The sequence below is a fragment of the Lacerta agilis genome, chromosome 16 (assembly GCF_009819535.1).
Source record: "Lacerta agilis isolate rLacAgi1 chromosome 16, rLacAgi1.pri, whole genome shotgun sequence".
NCBI classification, from domain to species: Eukaryota; Metazoa; Chordata; class Lepidosauria; order Squamata; family Lacertidae; genus Lacerta; species Lacerta agilis.
The window spans coordinates 6,623,982-6,643,465 of NC_046327.1; positions in this window are offsets into that span (position 1 = coordinate 6,623,982).

Genomic DNA, 19,484 nt, shown 5'->3' on the forward strand with positions numbered 1-19,484 from the left:
GGCAAGCCCTAGGCTCAGTGGTTTAGACCACAGCGGCAGCAGTATACAATATATGGCAGTGGAGGGAAATTCCTTCCTTTTTCATCTCACTTGCCAGCCCTTGGTCCCAAATTGGTAGGCACTGGGGAGAGATGCTAAATGTGAATCTCGAGGCTCTTCCACAAACCTAGGGAACATTCAGCTTCCTAGAAATAACATTCAATTAAATAGTACCAAAGAGAACTACAGAACAGCTTCCAGCAATTCCATACCTGAAAAATGTCCAGAGGGACACGGAATTGCTTAATAAGCAAAGGCAATGAAACCCCATAATGCTATTTTAACAGTCACTTTGAACATTAGAACCACACTTTAATATCTGGGGAAGGGGAGGGAAATGGACAGGGAGATATTTATTATTTATTACAAACTTTGCTAATGAATCCAGTTTAAAGACAGAGATAAGCTAGCTAACCGCAAATTGGCTGGATTCCTCATGTGGTTTTGAGGTTTCCCCCCTCCTTTGTGAATACAGGTTGGTCCAAATATCGAGTTTGGGGAATATATTGATATGGAGTGGCCCATTTGCACGTTTGTATATGAGCTACTTAAGAGACTAGGGCTGTGTGGTATGCCAATAATCATAAAGATCTCTTGCTTTTCAGGTGCGATGGGAATATCCTTTAAGGAAGGTAGGGCTGTAGTTTTTTAAGGGTTGCAAGGAATCGTAATTCATTGAGGGGTAAACCAGACCTTCCAAGTGTCCCTATTTTCCAGGGACAGCCCTGGATTTACAGAAGCCGTCCCAGTTTCTGATTTGATCCCGGAATGTCCCACTTTTCCTTAGGACATCCCTATTTTCATCGGAGAAGGGCCATTCCATGAAAAATGAGCCTGATAAGAATGCTAGATGAGCGCTGGACTTTGGTGAGGAAGATTCCAAACGTGCAGTCTAACCATTTTTTTAAAAGCTAAAGACAAAAGAAGTTTATTTTATGGACCTTCTTTTCAAAAGTCCACCCACGTAGTCTTCACAGAAGTGTTCAAGTTAAAAGTTTTCTGATGATTGTCCCACCCGTGACAGCATTTTTCCCTTAATTTTGTATCGTTAAATTTCTTAAACTTAATTCCTGATTGCATAGTTGTAACCAATAAACATTGATTTAAACAGATATCATTGATTCACCTCCCAACTCACAGAGTTTTTCCATAAATCAAACTTATCTCAAGCTCCATGTCCTTTTTTTGTCCCACCCATGACAGCACTTTTAATATTTAATAAAATTGTCAAAAAATATCCATAAAAATAATAAAAAGTAGTAAAATGTTCAGTATCTTATTAAGAACATAGTTTAAATTTTGGTTGTTAATTTTTATGTATATTTACATTATTACACATGTGTGAATACCAAAAAACATGGTCAAAGTGTCCCACCCGTGACAATGGAATGGCCCAGAAATATTGGAGGGTATGGCGTTATGCAGCCCCCCCCCCCCCAGCCAAGGAGATAAGTGACTATACAGCCTTTAGAAGACATTTGAAGGCAGCCCTGTATAGGGAAGCTTTTTAATGTTTAATTTGTTTTATCGTGTTTTTATATGTGTTGGAAGCTGCCCAAAGTGATTGGGGAAACCGAGTCAATATGGGTCGGGTATAAATAATAAAATGATGATGATGAAATAGGATGTCCCTATTTTCACTGGAGCAATGTTGGAGCGTATAGGTAAACTACAGTGCCCAGAATTCTTTGAGGGAAAGAATGTGCTCTGATTGCTTTTTAAAAGGTATTGTGTGATTATGCAGCCAGAGATTCCAATGTGCAGATTATCTCCATGTTAGGAAAGAAATGATATATGAAATAGCCCTGAAATTTAAAAAACAGAAGGGTGAAATGATTGCAGGGCAGTAAGGCACAGAAGTTGTGAGGTCATACCCTCCGACATTTCTCAGATAAAATAGGGATGTCCCATTCCATAATGATAATTTTACTATTTATACCCTACACATCTGACGGGGTTGCCCCAGCTTCTCTGGGCAGCTTCCAACATATATAAAAACAAAATAAACATTCAACTTTAATAAAAACTTCCCTATACAGGATTGCCTTCAGATGGCTTTAGGGTTGGGTAACTCCATACCCTCCAACATTTCTCCGGTGAAAATAGGGAGATCCTAAGGAAAAGTAGGACATTCCGGGATCAAATCAGAAACCGCGATGGCTTCTCCAAATCAGAGACGTCCCTGGTAAATAGGGACACTTGGAGGGTCTGTAAGGTGTATGCAGTACATATATTCAACGGGCTGAATCACTCATACTTGTTCACCACCTGGTCGCCATGTCACCAAGTGATGACTTGAAAATCTAAATGTGCTTTCAGATCTCTCTGTATACAGAACTTAACATATCATCTTCTGTCACTTCAGATGTAACACTTTCCAGTGGAGCCAATCAGTTCTTGCTTTTTAGCTTGTATTTTTATGCTCTGAATCAACACGAGATCTTCGGATGAGGGATGGTGTACAAATTGTTGTTGTTGTTGTTGTTGATTTAAACTATTTTTTATTAAAGACTTTCTTGATTTACAAAGGTGTGTGCAATGTCTCTCTCGTATTTTTTTCTATGTAACATTTTTACAAGTCAGTTTCGTTTGTTGAGACATTAGGGAGAAAGGGGGGAAAGAGGTGGGTGGGATGGGGAGATGGATGGGGGGGTGATGTTTCTATTTTACTGAATGTATGTAGGGTTTGGTGTCAGCGGTTTGCTGAGAGCCAGTGTGGTGTAGTGGTTAAGTGTGGTAGTCTCGTAATCTGGTGAACCGGGTTCGCGTCTCCCATCCTCCACATGCAGCTGCTGGGTGACCTTGGGCTAGTCACACTTCTCTGAAGTCTCTCAGCCCCACTCACCTCACTGAATATTTGTTGTGGGGGAGGAAGGGAAAGGAGAATGTTAGCTGCTTTGAGACTCCTTTGGGTAGTGATAAAGCGGGATATCAAATCCAAACTCCTCTTCTTCTTCTTCTTCTTCTTCTTCTTCTTCTTCTTCTTCTTCTTCTCCTCTGTTGTTCGCTTGTGCTCTTTTGGCGGTGAGAGAGGTCGGGGTTGGCGTAGGGTGTGATTATTCATTTGTGGTTGGCTGTGGTGATCTTTGGTTTCCTGTGTGAGTGGGGTGGGTGAGTGTTTTTGATCAGGTTAGCCATATTGATTTGTATGCTGCCGGTAGATTTCTGTCGTTGTCTTGTTGGGCTGCATGTGTGATGAAGGGGTGAAGGTGTCTTCTTCTATTTGTCCCTGTGACAGTTTCAGCTTACTGGTTAGTTTTTCTAGTAGGGCTGTTTCCCAGACTATTCGGTACCATTGGTTTTTGTTGTTGTTATTCAGCTGCAAGCTCTGGTTCATGCAAGAAACATCCTGGGCGATTCTCCTCCTGGGAGTCATTACTGCAGTACTCTTTGCAGAACAGGATGCTCCGTCGCACCTCTTGCAAGCTGTCTTATCCCCGTCTTCTCCAGCAAAACCCTGACAACTACAACTAACACTCTTTATAATAGCAAACTCAGGTGCTCAGGGCAGACAGAAATGGAGCCTAAATGAGGCAATTGAGAAACAAAAAGGGAGGCGACAGCATGCTTGGGGTGGCGGGGGGGGGTGGCGGTAGGAACACCTTGAGAACTGCAGATACAAAAAAACACAACCCTTTAAAAACAACAACAAGGGAGCACTCTCCTGCAATTATAGTGCTAGTACAGGGGTCAGCAAACTTTTTCAGCAGGGGGCCGGTCCACTGTCCCTCAGACCTTGTGGGGGGCCAGACTATATTGGGGGGGGGGGGATGAACGAATTCCTATGCCCCACAAATAACCCAAAGATACATTTTAAATAAAAGGACACATTCTACTCATGTAAATAAAAGGTCACATTCTACTCATATAAAAACACCAGGCAGGCCCCACAAATAACCCAGAGATGCATTTTAAATAAAAGGACACATTCTACTCATGTAAAAACACCAGGCAGGCCCCACAAATAACCCAGAGATACATTTTAAATAAAAGGACACATTCTACTCATGTAAAAACACCAGGCAGGCCCCACAAATAACCCAGAGATACATTTTAAATAAAAGGACACATTCTACTCATGTAAAAACACCAGGCAGGCCCCACAAATAACCCAGAGATACATTTTAAATAAAAGGACACATTCTACTCATGTAAAAACACCAGGCAGGCCCCACAAATAACCCAGAGATGCATTTTAAATAAAAGGACACATTCTACTCATGTAAAAACATGCTGATTCCTGGACCGTCTGCAGGCCGCATTTAGAAGGCCCCCGGGCCTTAGTTTGGGGACCCCTGCACGAGTATCTCCGGCTAGTAGTATCTGTAGCAAGCAGTCATCAGTACTCTTTAGCAATGCAAATAAATACAGTTGCAATTCACCCCCAATCTCTGAGCGGTGCAAGATTCCAGGCGTTCCAGGCACTTACCCAAGGGCCCTGTTTCCTTTTGGAAAATGAGGCACAGAAGAGACTGTGGTGTCTTTGTGATATGTGGTTTATTTACACACATATAAAACCTGAGTGTACGGTGGAGGGGTTCACAGCACTGACATCCTGTGGGGATAACCAACATCTGGGACAGCCAGTAATTCCCGGAGTGCCTGCTCCCACTGGCCGTGAATGGGTCCGTTGGTTATGAATCTGAAGGTCGTGAGATTGTTGTTGGAGTTCCGAAGGTTTCTTTTGGAGTCACGAAGGCTCCTCTGGAGTTACAAAGGCTTGAGGTTCCAAAAAGGAAAAGGACAAAAGAGCTGGCCAAAACTAAGCGACCAAATAAAACTTTGAAATAAAATGAAATAAGAGACTGCAGTCAATGGTGGAGTTGCAAGTTCCCAGCTACTGCTCTGTGCGTCTTAGTTTTGCTTTCGCTTTCTCTCTCTCTTGGCTTGTCTCGCACGGCTGTTCTCTCTTGGCTTGCCTCGCACACTCTACACCTCGCTACAGAGAGCAGGGGCTTTTTGTTAGTAAACTGAACATCATAACATTATCAATAACCAATCACAACGCTGTATCTGGGTGAGTTTCCGGGCGGGAAACTCCCCACTGACCGTTACTGAGGCTGTTTTTGGCGCGCTTTGCTGCTAACGCGGAGGGATCCAGGCAGCAAACCTCTGCCGGATCTCCTTGCCTTCCACGCACAGCGCAGAAGGTTACCTGAACTGCGGCAAGGTGCAGGAGCACCTGAAAACGTATTCCCACAACATCCCAATAGGGTCTTGCTTTGCCCATGGTGGAGAACTTTGTAGTCTTAATGGCTCACACACACACACACACACACACACACCCCGGCTATAACCTCACAGAGGCTTCATTAGCCAGGCTCAATCAACCTTCAACACTTGTTGATTGTAGAGGATTAGAAGTGTCTAGCACACAGCTCAATACACAACGACCTTGCTTAATATGCACTGGCTTAATACACACAGATCTGGCAATTTCCCAGAATTAGAAGTCTTTGGTTAAATTCTAAAACTTACTGGTTCCAGGAATTTAGAAGTGTCCCGCACCCATAAAATCATAAGAAAACGAAGCAAACCTGGCTACAGCCTTTGACAAAGAGACCAGCTTCTCTTTGTATAGAATCCCATTTTACAGATGTATAAAACCACAGACTTGGAAGGGACCTAAAGGTGGCATCTAGACCAACCGATCCCTTGCCCCCCCCCCCAATCCTATAATCCTACATTTATTATAGCAAACTGTTCCACGCACCTAGGTCCAAAGAAAGCAGCATCTCACTTGCTTAGGCTTTTTTAGAATAAGCTTTATAAATAAAGCTCTTGGAAATCAATTTTGGATGGGCAAGAGTTGAAACAAAATAGGATTGCTGGAGGGAGGAGGAACATTTCTTGGCTTCAGGGTGATTTTCGGTCTTAGGTAACAACAAGGATTGCAGAAAAAATCCTGGAAGGCAAAAGTGAATTCATCTGTCCGTTTTTACTATGTCCATGCAGCATTTTGCTTTGGTTGTACTGCCATGCCTCAAATTTAAGGTCTCAAATATGTAAATTAAAGGTTCGTAGATTTACAAGGCAAACACACACACAAATATATAAACCACATGTCTGAAATAGTAGTAGTAGTAGCAGCAGCAGCAATGATAATAATAATAATAATAATAATAATAATAATAATAATAATAATAATAATAATAATAATTGTTGTTGTTGTTCAGTCGTTCAGTAGTGTCCGACTCTTCGTGACCCCATGGACCAGAGCACGCCAGGCACCCCTATCCTCCACTGCCTCCCGCAGTTTGGCCAAACTCATGCTAGTTGCTTCGAGAACACTGTCCAACCATCTCGTCCTCTGTCGTCCTCTTCTCCTTGTGCCCTCCATCTTTCCCAACATCAGGGTCTTTTCCAGGGAGTCTTCTCTTCTCATGAGGTGGCCAAAGTACAGGAGCCTCAACTTCAGGATCTGTCCTTCCAGTGAGCACTCAGGGCTGATTTCTTTAAGGATGGATATATTTGATCTTCTTGCAGTCCATGGGACTCTCAAGAGTCTCCTCCAGCACCATAATTCAAAAGCATCAATTCTTCGGCGATCAGCCTTCTTGATGGTCCAGCTCTCACTATAATAATAATAATAATAATAATAATAATAATAATAATAATAATTTATTATTTATACCCCAGCCACTCTGGGCGGCTTCCAACAAAATATTAAAATACAGTAGTCCATCAAACATTAAAAGCTTCCCTAAAGGGCTGCCTTCAGATGCCTTCTAAAAGTCAGATAGTTGTTTATTTCCTTGACATCTGGTGGGAGGGCATTCCACAGGGCGGGCGCCAGTACCGAGAAGGCCCTCTGCCTGGTTCCCTGCAACTTGGCTTCTCGCAGCGAGGGAACTGCCAGAAGGCCCTTGGATGCTGGACCTCAGTGTCCGGGCAGAACGATGGGGGTGGAGATGCTCCTTCAGGTATACTGGACAGACGCCGTTTAGGGCTTTAAAGGTCAGCCCCAACACTTTGTACAGGAGAGCAATGGACCTCAAAATGGGGAAATGCTTCCCATTGTCTCTTTGCTTATAAATCCTGTTTTAAGGGATTATTTGTGTATGAATAGGGTGAGCCTGTGACCTGGATTCAGGAACTAAAGTATTTACCATCACAAAAGAATGGCCAGGCTGCCCAGGTAAAGCAATCAGTGACCATTATCAGGTATCCTGGCAGTCAGGATTTCTGCTGTAGACTGCCTCCTTCTGTGATGTATGCATGATGTTTAGGGGGTGTGGTCTTGGGCTACAGGGTGGGCAGTTTCAAAAGTCTATAAAAGAGCTTGTGCACCACCATTGTTCTGGGTTCTCTCCTCCCTCCTCTGTGGGGTGAGTGGGGACCCTGTTGCAACAGTTAATAAATATCAGGCTTACTAGCCGCTTTACTTCTCAATATACAGTCCTACCTCGGGTTACGTACACTCCGGGTTACGTACTTTTCGGGTTACGAACTCTGGTAACCCAGAAGCGCAACCCGGAGCACGCACGGCGCACGGATGCGCAGAAGCGTTTTGTGCAGTTCGCACATGCGCAGACCCGTTCGTGCATGCGCAAACCACTACTTCCGGGGGTTTTGTGCGCTTGTTCGGGTTGTGTACTTTTCGGGTTACGAACTGGAACCCGGAACCAATTACGTACGCAATCCGGGGTACCACTGTACTCTGGTTGGCCTCTGTTATTTTCTCCTGCCGATAGAAAACCCACTTAAGGACTCTATATGGGCTCTTGGATGCCCCATAAGGGAAAAGCAGCGGGGGGGGGGGGGGGTTTCTTATAGCAGAGAGGATGAGCTGCATTATAGATAACACTTTACCATTCCAGTATTTGCATTTCAATAGGAGATCACTGACTCCTGATTTCAGGCGAACACAAAAAGTTACCAGTAACTTCAGAAGCCTGTTCAATTTTCCTGAAGAATAAAAGACTGGGTAGAGAAAAATTCTCAAGGACAAATTGGTTAGTCCAAAGGCTTGAGGGAGGTTGTATAAATCTTTTAACAGTTTCCCCGCAGAACGTTTAAAAATAGAAATATGTTTTAGGTTGGACTGTTTGGATTTTCTTTGCCGGGGGGGGGGGGGGAGTTGCAGTTGGCACTGGCGTTTTCTTTCGAACGAAGGTTATTGCTTCTCTTGGATGAAATTCTTGCCTCTGGGGTTGTAAATTAGCAAGAACTAGGAGGTCAGTTTTAGTTCCATTAATTTTATTCCGAGCTCAAGTCAAAAAGAGTTATTTTTTTTAATCAGAGTAACAATTATATTTATAGAGAGAACCACACACATATACAATGAGAGCTAAAAGGCCACTCCCCATGGAGAACTTGCAGGGAACCAACTTCCCCCGTTGCGTGTCGAGGTCCCCAAAGCACCCCTCAAGTAAAACACACTTCACACCAGATATAAGTTTAAGGTTTTTGGCATTAATTTTGGCCACAACTTTATTGAATACAAAATAAGTGAGTGGTTGCTTAGGCATTGGTTAAGACTATCTGTCCCTCTGGGGACAGAACTGACATCCACCCGCCTGTGGAGTCAGTATAGGGGAAAACACTTTGGGGAGAGAATGTGCGCCCGTTCTCCCCTAATGCTCCCAGGGGCTCTTGCGTGGGCCCTGTCCCCCGACCGGGGGGAAACGGACAAGCATGGTGAGCCCCTGGATTCCTTTAACGGAATTCCCCTCGCCGCCGCAGCCTTGAAGGGGCAACCACAGCCAACCTGCCCCTTCGCAGCATAGGAGGGGCAACCACAGCCAACTCTGCCCCTCCTAAACCAATTTATAACCAATGCCTAACCGCCAACCTTACAAGTTGTGACTAATTGCTACGCAGTAGGCGAAAACCAAATGGCACCAGCCAATCAGCCAAATGGAAAAATTCCTACCAGGCCCCTGCTACAACGCAGACGACCCCGTGACAGGCATAGCAAGGTCAATGCAGAGGCCTAATAACAGGGCGGGAGGGCGGGCGATCCGATGCACGAAGCCAGGAGGGCTCCGACGCTGAGTGCAGGGTCATTTATAGGCTCTGGACTGTCCATCAACAAGTTGCAACATATGAATCTCCCCAATGACAGCCAGAGCCCAATCGCAGTAGTGGCCATCCAAACTAACCCGCCCAGCAGCAGAGGGGTGACTTGTTAGCCCCCACCGCAACACGTGCTCTCCATGAAGGAGAACACGCTTTTTTAGGAATTCTTAGGTCTCAAATATAAATTAAATGTTCACAAATGTACACGGCAAACCCATACATAGGTATATAAACCACTTGTCTAAAATAGTACAGGAGAGCAATCCTGGATTTCGACTCTCCCAAATTGACCTCAAATATTTCTCTGCAAGGATAAAGGAAATGGGAAAGCCTCCCCCGTTGTCTTTTGCTTAGAAATCCTGTCTTAAGGGTGTATTTGTGTAAGAATAGGGTGGCGCTGTGGGTTAAACCACAGAGCCTAGGGCTTGCTGATCAGAAGGTCAGTGGTTCGAATCCCCGCGATGGGGTGAGCTCCCGTTGCTCGGTCCCAGCTCCTGCCAACCTAGCAGTTCGAAAGCACGTCAAAGTGCAAGTAGATAAATAGGTACCGCTCCAGCGGGAAGGTAAACGGCGTTTCAGTGGATTGCTCTGGTTCGCCAGAAGTGGCTTTGTCATGCTGGCCACATGACCCGGAAGCTGTACGCCGGCTCCCTCGGCCAGTAACGCGAGATGAGCGCCGCAACCCCAGAGTTGGGCACGACTGGACCTAATGGTCAGGGGTCCCTTTACCTTACCCTAGGGTGAGCCTGCGACCTGGATTTAGGAACTAAAAGTATTAACCATCACAAAAGAATGGCCAGGCTGCTCAGGTAAAGCAATCAGTGACCATTATCAGGTATCCTGGCAAACAGGATTTCTGCTGTAGACCACCTGCTTCTGTGATGTACGTATGATGTTTTAGGGGGATGGTCTCCAGCTACAGGGTGGGCTGTTAGAGATTTCAAAGTGCCTACGTGCAAAAAGTCAGTTTATCACCTCTGTAGCAATTACCAACTCTGTAGCAATTACCAGTTGGCAGAAAGCCAAGATCTGCTCTCTCTCCAGACCCTTAGCAACGACCTGTGATTGGTCAATGAGTTTCTAAAGAATGAGCTCTGTGTGAGAGCTGTGTGGTTGGTTGTTAGTGGTGTACTGAAGGTTGAGAGAGAGAGACAGAGAGGAGAGATTTTATGTTTTGTTTCTTTTATTTGTAAAGTCTGTACATAGTAACTTATGGATACTAGTTGCTTCAATAAATACTGTATATAGTTATCCAAGTGAGTTGCTGAGTTCCTGCGTTGTGCTGTCCATTCTTCTGGTCGGTCATCATTTCTGATGACTTTCCCGTTACTCTTCTAATTAGATATATAAAAGATAATCGAGATTTCCCCCTGCTACTCTGCAGTTTATACATTTTAAGAGGATACTTTCCTTTCATTTTATTGACATGAACCATCTCATTGGGGTCCAGGACACCTGAGTCCAATGACAACACATTCTGCAGCTATTAAGGCTCAGCAAATTGATAGCTTTACATGGACCTGCGTTCAGATTGCACCAGAAGTGGGTCCCTTTAGAAAGTCACTCAGTGTGTGACCTTCTCTTGGGTGTGGTCACCTGCTTGTGAAATCCGCATGGCTTTCAGTGAAAAGCTAAGGGAAAGGATGCGAGGGGAATGTTCTTCCTATGGCCACTCATAATTTCAGATGGCTTTCCCATCACACTTCTGATTTGATACATAAAAGATCATCACAAATTTCCATTGCTACACAGCAGCACAAAATATGCATATTATATGCCATATTCAAGATGTGATGAAGGCTTGCATCTTTTAAGATCTATATGGAAGGACTTGGTGAAACTAACTACCCATTCTCCAGAATTAGCCATGGCAAGTACCAGGGGCTTTGTTTGTTTGTTTGTTTGCTATTGCCCCATGATTGTGCAACAAATTGCCAGTGTGGTGTAGTGGTTAAGAGTGGTGGACTTGTAATCTGGTGAACTGGGTTCGCTTCCCTGCTCCTCCACATGCAGCTGCTGGGTGACCTTGGGCTAGTCACACTTCTCTGAAGTCTCTCAGCCCCAGTCACTTCTCAGAGTGTTTGTTGTTTGGGGAGGAAGGGAAAGGAGAATGTTAGCCGCTTTGAGACTCCTTCGGGTAGTGATAAAGCGGGATATCAAATCCAAACTCTTCTTCATCTTCATCATCATTCGTCTTCCAAGAGCTGCCTGTTGATGTTCCTTGGCAACACCTTGAAAAAGAGATTCCTGCATCGCAGGGGGTTGGACTAGATGACTCTTTTTGGTCCCTTGCAACTCTACAGCTCTGTAATTCTATGTGATTTGAAGGCTCATATTTATCCATAGCTTTGTCCAATCTGTGGAAAATATGTCATTAGTCCATTAGATTCCATCCATCTTTGTTTATATACCAGGATACAGAGGCTATTAGCCAGGCAAATTTTGTGTGTGTGTGTGTGTGTGTGTGTGTGTGTGTGCTTTTATAGGCGTATCGATTGCCATTTTATCGTGGCCTTAAAATACCATTCACCAGTATCTGCTCACCTGTCCTGTGGGAATGGTTTTGCTGAAATCCAGCCCATCTGGCAAGATGATCAATTATTTCATGAGGAACTCCTCTTGCCTTTAGGAAAAGGGGGTGGCTTTTTCTGCATATCCATTTGCCCTACCATGTAGATTTCTAGAGTAGAATCATAGAATCATAGAGTTGGAAGAGACCACAAGGGCCATCCAGTCCAACCCCCTGCCAAGCAGGAAACACCATCAAAGCATTCCTGACAGATGTCTGTCAAGCCTCTGCTTAAAGACCTCCAAAGAAGGAGACTCCACCACACTCCTTGATAGCAAATTCCCCTGCCGAACAGCTCTCACTATCAGGAAGTTCTTCCTAATGTTTAGGTGGAATCTTCTTTCTTGTAGTTTGAATCCATTGCTCCGTGTCCGCCTCTCTGGAGTAGCAGAAAACAACCTTTCACCCTCCTCTATATGACATCCTTTTATATATTTGAACATGGCTATCATATCACCCCTTAACCTTCTCTTCTCCAGGCTAAACATACCCAGCTCCCTAAGCCGTTCCTCAGTAGGAACAAGATTAGGACAAGACTATTAATAGAAACTGTGCAAAAAGAACCTCAATGCCATCATACACATGGATATTTCCTTTATGGGGGGGGGGGGAATTATCATGTCACGCATGTATATCAACAACATAGAGGGGGAAATATGCAGGCTAATGGAAGGAACTGAAAGCTTTAGCAATCATTGCATGCTCCAATTCCAGTATTAACCCCAGGAACATTCCTAATTTAACCAGAACTTCTAAGGCGCAGGAACAGCGGAAGCTGCCTTATATTTAGTCACAACATACAAGAGCTGTGTTTTAAAACTGTAGAAAAAATGAGCCTGAATCAAGTACAGTATAGCCAGGATTTCTTTGTATGTGTGCGTTTTTTGTTTGTTTGTTTGTTTTGTTTTGTTGTATCTACCAAAACACACATTTTCACCAAATACAGCGGTGCCCCGCTAGACGAAAATAATTCGTTCTGCGAAAATTTTCGTCTAGCGGGTTTTTCGTCTTGCGGAGCGGCAATGACAGCCGCGCTCCGCAAAACGGAAAAAAAAAGACGAAAATTTTTCGTCTTGCGAGGCAGCCCCATAGACTTTTTCGTCTTGCGGGGCAGCCTTCCGCTAGACGAATGCCTTCGTCTAGCGAGTTTTTCGTCTTGCGAGGCATTCGTCTAGCGGGGTACCACTGTATAGATTTGCAAGAGTCATATGCATCAGCTAATGGACTATCTGTGCTGTGATCACTGGGCCTGACTTGGGGCTCATCTACACCAAGCGGTTTCCCCCTTGTTTCCTTCCTTTCCAAGCAAAAACCCACTCTTTAGTGATAGATCGGAACAAATGGCTACCCAGTGGGAACCTGGATTGCCGTTTGCTCCGACTGAGCTCTAAGGAGCAGTTTTCCCCAGGGGAGAGCAGCGGGACAACAGGATGCATGGATAAGCCCTTGATCTGTCGCTAACAAATGTATGCCCTATCTATATATGCCCTCCATGATCCTAGAAGGCAGATTTGCTAAACTTCCCTTCAAGGATAAGTGCTGTCCTTGCAACCTTTTAGAGCTCAAAACAGTCTCTTGTATGTTTTGCAACTGTGGATTTTACCAAGGGGCTAGAGAACACATAATTTATCCCTTTACGAGGCAATTTCCTAGTAAATCCTTAGAGACCCTTTTAAGTATCTTCCTTAAGGGGTCTAATAAATCTGCTACTGAACATGTGGCAATATATCTGAACATTGAAATATCTTTCTATGGTGGTTAATTCCTAGCTGCTACCTTTGTTCTTCCGAGGCTGTGATTTTTTTTATAGATTTTTTTTTTTACAAAAGCTATTCTGTGCTTCCTTCAATAGCTAACCTTAATAAATATTTGCTTCGTTAATCTTTTATCAGTGGCCACCATTCCATGCACATTCGTAAAAGAGAAAGGATTCGCGATACAATCAAATCTTCGGATCCCAGCAAGATTTCTTTCTGAAATGATTCATCAGCGTGCAAATGCAAGAACTGGAAGACATAAATTAAGTGAAGGAACGGCAAGTTCTGGCAAACTGAGACAATGCAGACCTCTGTCCAAACTTTAGAATGCAACAACTAAACAAAAGACAGACCGAACAACAGTGGATCTCTAATGCATCTGGTCCACGTCAGAAATGAGAACAGGCAATTTGGAACTCCAAAACCCAGGGGTACCTTTACTGTTCATGGTGAATGTATTGGTGAAAAGGTTTAACATGGGGATTTTCCATGAGGATATATTGAAAGCAAGAACTCTCTCTGAGCTGTACCTAGTTAATGATTACTGTACCTGTTGACTGTTTCTCTACTCTGTGCTTACAGACAACCTTTGATCATGTGATGAAGATATTGAGTTGCAAATTTGCCATCTTGAAAGGTGTGGTGTTTTCAGTCTCTGAATACTACAGGGAGAACAATGCATGCAAACAGGCTCTGCAAGAGCTGCCTAGCCTAAGGACAAGGGAGGCTGGAATTGGAATGGGGGAGAGAAACAGTTTAGATTTTGGGAATCTGATATTTCTAAGAAGATTCTGAGCCTGTGCTGGTGTCAGGCTTCAGGGATTCGGCTTCGTCGTCCCCCCTTTGGCAGTAGATAAGCAGAACAAAGGAAAAGGAGTCTTCTTACCAGTTAGAAACTTTAATGTTCACAGCGAGAGAACAAAGAATCCCTAGGAATGGCGTTGCTCCCAATTAAGGTTTCCACCCACTTCCTCCCTAGTCACTCACGACACTACCACATCTTGTAACCTGGTCCCGTAACCACTGTGCTTTCTGTGCTGCCACCTTATCAGCTCTTCTTGACCTTGGGCTGAGTGGATGAATGCTTTCCAGACACAGTGAATTTGTTAACTCTCTCTCTCTCTCCCAGTGCATCTTCTCCTAGCTGTTCCCCATCCAGTATTTCCCAGCTTCTGCCTTCTGAACTGTGCCCCTCTGCAAACCACTGTTCCAAATCTTTACTGTCCTCTTGCTCCTGGGAAGATTCAGGATCGGGGGAGGGGGTGGCTCCCGCCAATCCTCCTCAGTATGATCCCTGACATCTGGGCAGCACAAGACATTGTATTGATATTTTGGTTGTATCTTTGATGCTTTAGAAGCGCTCTGCCAGTAAAGCTTCGAATAATATTTTTATGGACCTGGACCATGATTTCTTCCAAAAGGAGTCAGTTCTTCACACTGCTTCATACTGCGCAATATTAATACCTGCCACATTTACAAGTTCAGAAGCAGGGCTGGTCAGCTCCACCTTTTAAATTCCCCACAGTGCCCCAGAAGGACACTAGAATCGGGGCATTGTGGAAAATTAAAGGAGTGGCACTAGATCTAGCTGCCTGGCACTGTTTGAGTCAAGTAAAAAGGTAAAGGTAAAGGGACCCCTGACCATTAGGTCTAGTCGTGTCTGACTCTGGGGTTTCGGCGCTCATCTCGCATTACTGGCCGAGGGAACCAGCGTACAGCTTCCGGTTCATGTGGCCAGCATGACAAAGCCGCTTCTGGCGAACCAGAGCAGCGCACGGAAAAGCCGTTTACCTTCCCGCTGGAGCGGTACCTATTTTTTATCTACTTGCACTTTGACATGCTTTCGAACTGCTAGGTGGGCAGGAGCAGGGACCGAGCAACGGGAGCTCACCCCATCGCGGGGATTCGAACTGCCGACCTTCTGATCAGCAAGCCCTAGGCTCTGTGGTTTAACCCACAGCGCCACCCGCGTCCCTTTTTCTTTAACGGGCACCTTGGGCAGGCAACAGCAGTGGTTTGTGACAGGACTGTGGGACCTTGGCATGCGCTGTCCAGTGATATCAGGTGCTGAACCAGACCCAGCTCAGAATTTCAGAAGCATTCCTACTTGTGAACTAGACCATGTAAATCCCTCCAGTAATACTATCAATCCCATAAGATAACTTCCTTGCATTTCTTCTTCTCTACTATAATGCAACTGCAGCGAACTCTGACAGATCACTGTCAGGTCCCAGAATCGGCTTCTTCCAGATCCTTTAATCAGGGGTTGCTGTGTGTAATAATTCTTTCAATAAGGATTTCCCTACCCTTTCCTCCTTGCTTAGGCGAGCACCCCTGCTTTGTTCTTGCTAGCACCTATCAAAGCAAACATGGTCAAATTGTTTCACTAACGAGCATGAAGCAGCAAAGCCCAATACGCTGGTTATTCTCAAAATAAATAAATTCAACATCTGCCAGAGTCTTACGTTATCACACTAGGCAGACTCACAGCCTTCTCTGAAAGGCTCTAGCTGCGGAAAATACCTTTATTATTTATTTAAGAAAAGGAACCCAAAAATGGAACGGGCAGAAGGGGTAATTTCAGGATGTGCCTGTTCAGCTCAAAGCATTTTGATGGCTCTGGACCAATTAGCAAGCAAGCAAAGCCTATCAGAAAGGAGGAGGGAATTAATACAGAGAGTCTCAAAATCTGCCAAACTATTGCATAGTGAAACCACAGAGCATCCAAAGAGCAGAGAAACTGGGCAAGATGACTCAGACATGCTTTTAAAAATTAGGATAGGAGATCCTAATATAACTTGGGGTTTCTTGGGGTTACTTCCTGAGCTTCGCCATTATGCTTCCATGCTGTTTCAACAACTGTGACTAGGAATGGACTGTGTACACAACATCACTTATTTTGGCTCCAGTGCACTGGTTTTCGAAGCCATTTACCCATGGCATTAGCCACAATCTACCGGTATATCTGTTGTTGCTGTTGTTTAGTCTTTAAGTTGTGTCTGACTTTTCGTGACCCCATGGACCAGAGCACGCCAGGCACTCCTGTCTTCCACTGCCTCCCGCAGTTTGGTCAGACTCATGTTAGTAGCTTCGAGAACACTGTCCAACCATCTCGTCCTCTATCGTCCCCTTCTCCTTGTGCCCTCCATCTTTCCCAACATCAGAGTCTTTTCCAGGGAGTCTTCTCTTCTCATGAGGTGGCCAAAGTCTTAGAGCATCAGCTTCAGGATCTGTCCTTCCAGTGAGCACTCAGGGCTGATTTCCTTGAGAATGGATAGGTTTGATCTTCTTGCAGTCCATGGGACTCTCAAGAGTCTCCTCCAGCACCATAATTCAAAAGCATCAATTCTTTGGCGATCAGCCTTCTTTATGGTCCAGCTCTCACTTCCATACATTACTACTGGAAAAACCATAGCTTTAACAATACGGACCTTTGTCGGCAAGGTGATGTCTCTGCTTTTTAAGATGCTGTCTAGGTTTGTCATCGCTTTTCACAGGAGGTGCCACAGGAGGTAATGATGGGCACAGTGGCGCCTGTGAGCAAACAGGTTGGCATTCCCTGGTACAGGCTATACAGAGCTAGAAAGGCCAACTGTCTCACACAGTAGAAGACCAGGTTTTTTAGCGCATCTCTTGCAGTTAAGCAAATAGTTAAGGAGCTAGTAAGCATCTTTCTTTTGTGCATTCTGTCTGGGACAAAAAGCAAGACGGCAGAACCCTACGTGCTGCGTTTGGGGAGAAATTCCACCGTGATTCATCCTTCCCCGTCCTCTGGCAAGCAATTTGTACCCAGCTGTCACAAGGATTCCCCAAAGGTATGCGATGTTACCTACAGTCTGTGCTAGCAGTCCCCGGGCGCAGAAGATTAGGCCTGATTAAGCAAAGGTGAGCTTTCAGGGCAGTGCTCTACAATTCACTTATGCAAGCCTCATTGATGTCCGTGGGAAATACGGGGCTGTGTCTTTGCTCCTCGAAAATGCAGCCATTGGGGCCCAATAGCCAAATTGAGAGGCTTGCTGGAATCAGCCGAAGCAACCAGTCACCAGAAATAATGCAAGGATTAAGACAAATGAGCTGAATTCAGTAAATGTGAAGAAAGAGCTCAGCTAACTAAGAGGGGTGATCCCTGCATTTTTTTAAAAAAAAGCACACAAATCTATTTTTAGAATTAATTATAATGAGAATATTATAATGAATATCTGAAGAAGTGTGCATGCACATGAAAGCTCATACCAAGAACAAACTTAGTTGGTCTCTAAGGTGCTACTGGAAAGAATTTTTTTATTTTGTTTATATGTTTCAGCAGGGAAAAAGTATAACATCAGAGAAGATGGGCAGATTGCCTGTTCGATTTAATATGGTTTGGTGTGTTCTGTAACGAGTTCTTCTTCAGGCTGCGCCTTCCCATTTGAATCACCACCGGAAATAGTTGAACAAACCCAAAGTTTGTTTTCATAGATGAGAACCACAGACTCACAGAATTGTAGAGTTGGAAGGGACCCCAAGGGTCATCTAGTCCAACCCCCGGAATCTCAGCAATGGCTATCCATTTCCTGCTTATGAACATCCAAGGAAGGAGAGTCCACCACCTTCCGAGGGAGTCCATTCCACCGTCAAACGGCTCTTACTGTCAGAAAGTTCCTCCTGGTGTTTAGTCAGAATCTCCTTTCTTGTAACATGAAGCCATGGGTTCGAGTCCCACCTTCTGGAGCAGGAGGGTCGTTGTCTCAGTATTGTTTCCAACTTAGTCGTATGTTCACCAACTATCCCTCTGCTTGCAATAAGGCTGGATCTTCAGGATCCCACGGTGAAAAAGGATTGCATCAGGAGGCATCAGGTGTTAATGAACATTCTGTTGATGGTGTCGAATCCATGATGGTTCATTGAGACATGCAAGCCATGTGTGGCTCAAAGGACATAATAATAATAATAATAATAATAATAATAATAATAATAATAATAATAATAATAATTTTATTTATACCCCCGCCCTTCCCAGCCAGAAAACCGGGCTCAGGGCGGCTAACATCAATTAAAATCACACAAGAAACATAAAAACCATCAATTTAAAATAACAGATTAAAATACAAATTTAAAAATTCAATTAGAACTGCAGGTCTCAATTTCAAAAATAACCCACCAATAAAAGATGAAGCATAAATATTAAACAGAAACCAACCCAAAGGCCAGGTGGAACAGCTCCGTCTTGCAGGCCCTGCGGAAAGATGCCAAATCCCGCAGGGCCCTGGTCTCTTGTGATAGGCTGTTCCACCAAGTCGGGGCCAATATTGAGAAGGCCCTGGCCCTAGTTGAGGCCAACCTAATGTCTTTGTTGCTCAGGACCTCCAAAAGATTATTATTTGAGGACCTTAAGGTCCTACATGGGACATACCAGGAGAGGCGGTCCCTTAAATACACTACCAAACACACAAAACAGGCAAAACGCGTACGCCACTCCAAAGAAATCAAACACAAACACACAAAGCAAATACTACCCCCGCTAAGGCGAGCAGCCCCTCATCAACCCCCTCGAAAGAAAATAAAAATAAAAATTCAAATAAAAAAATATAAAAATGGGATGGGAGGAGGGGTGACTGAGGGTGCCCACAAGCACCACACTGGCGACCCACACAGGTCTAGCTTATGTGTATTGGTAGAATTTGTAGTTACTAAAAAATACCCCTATTTTTTAAATTAATGTATATGAAGATACACACCTACAAGAGCACACTCTTCTGCTTTGAATTTGTTAATCCCAATAACGCCGTGATTTAATCCTATACCCAGAAGCACGATGTGGATTGACAGTTCAGCGAGGAAGATACCACCCCATATAATGGGACTGCAGATGATTTTCACAATCCCAGGGGAGTCTGAAGGCCAACAACATCAAAACAGAATGCAGGGCCGAAGGGGTGTTCTGCCATCTTGTGGACAATAATTCAGAGAAAACATTTTGAGTGCCTTTTCTCACACTAGCCAAACAGCCAGTTTCACAAAGTGACGGCTGCTCGCTGCTTCCTGTTTGTATCTGAAACTGAGTGCAGGTTTTGCCAGGAATTCCTTTCTTTTTAATTGCCTTTAGGATCCATGCACCT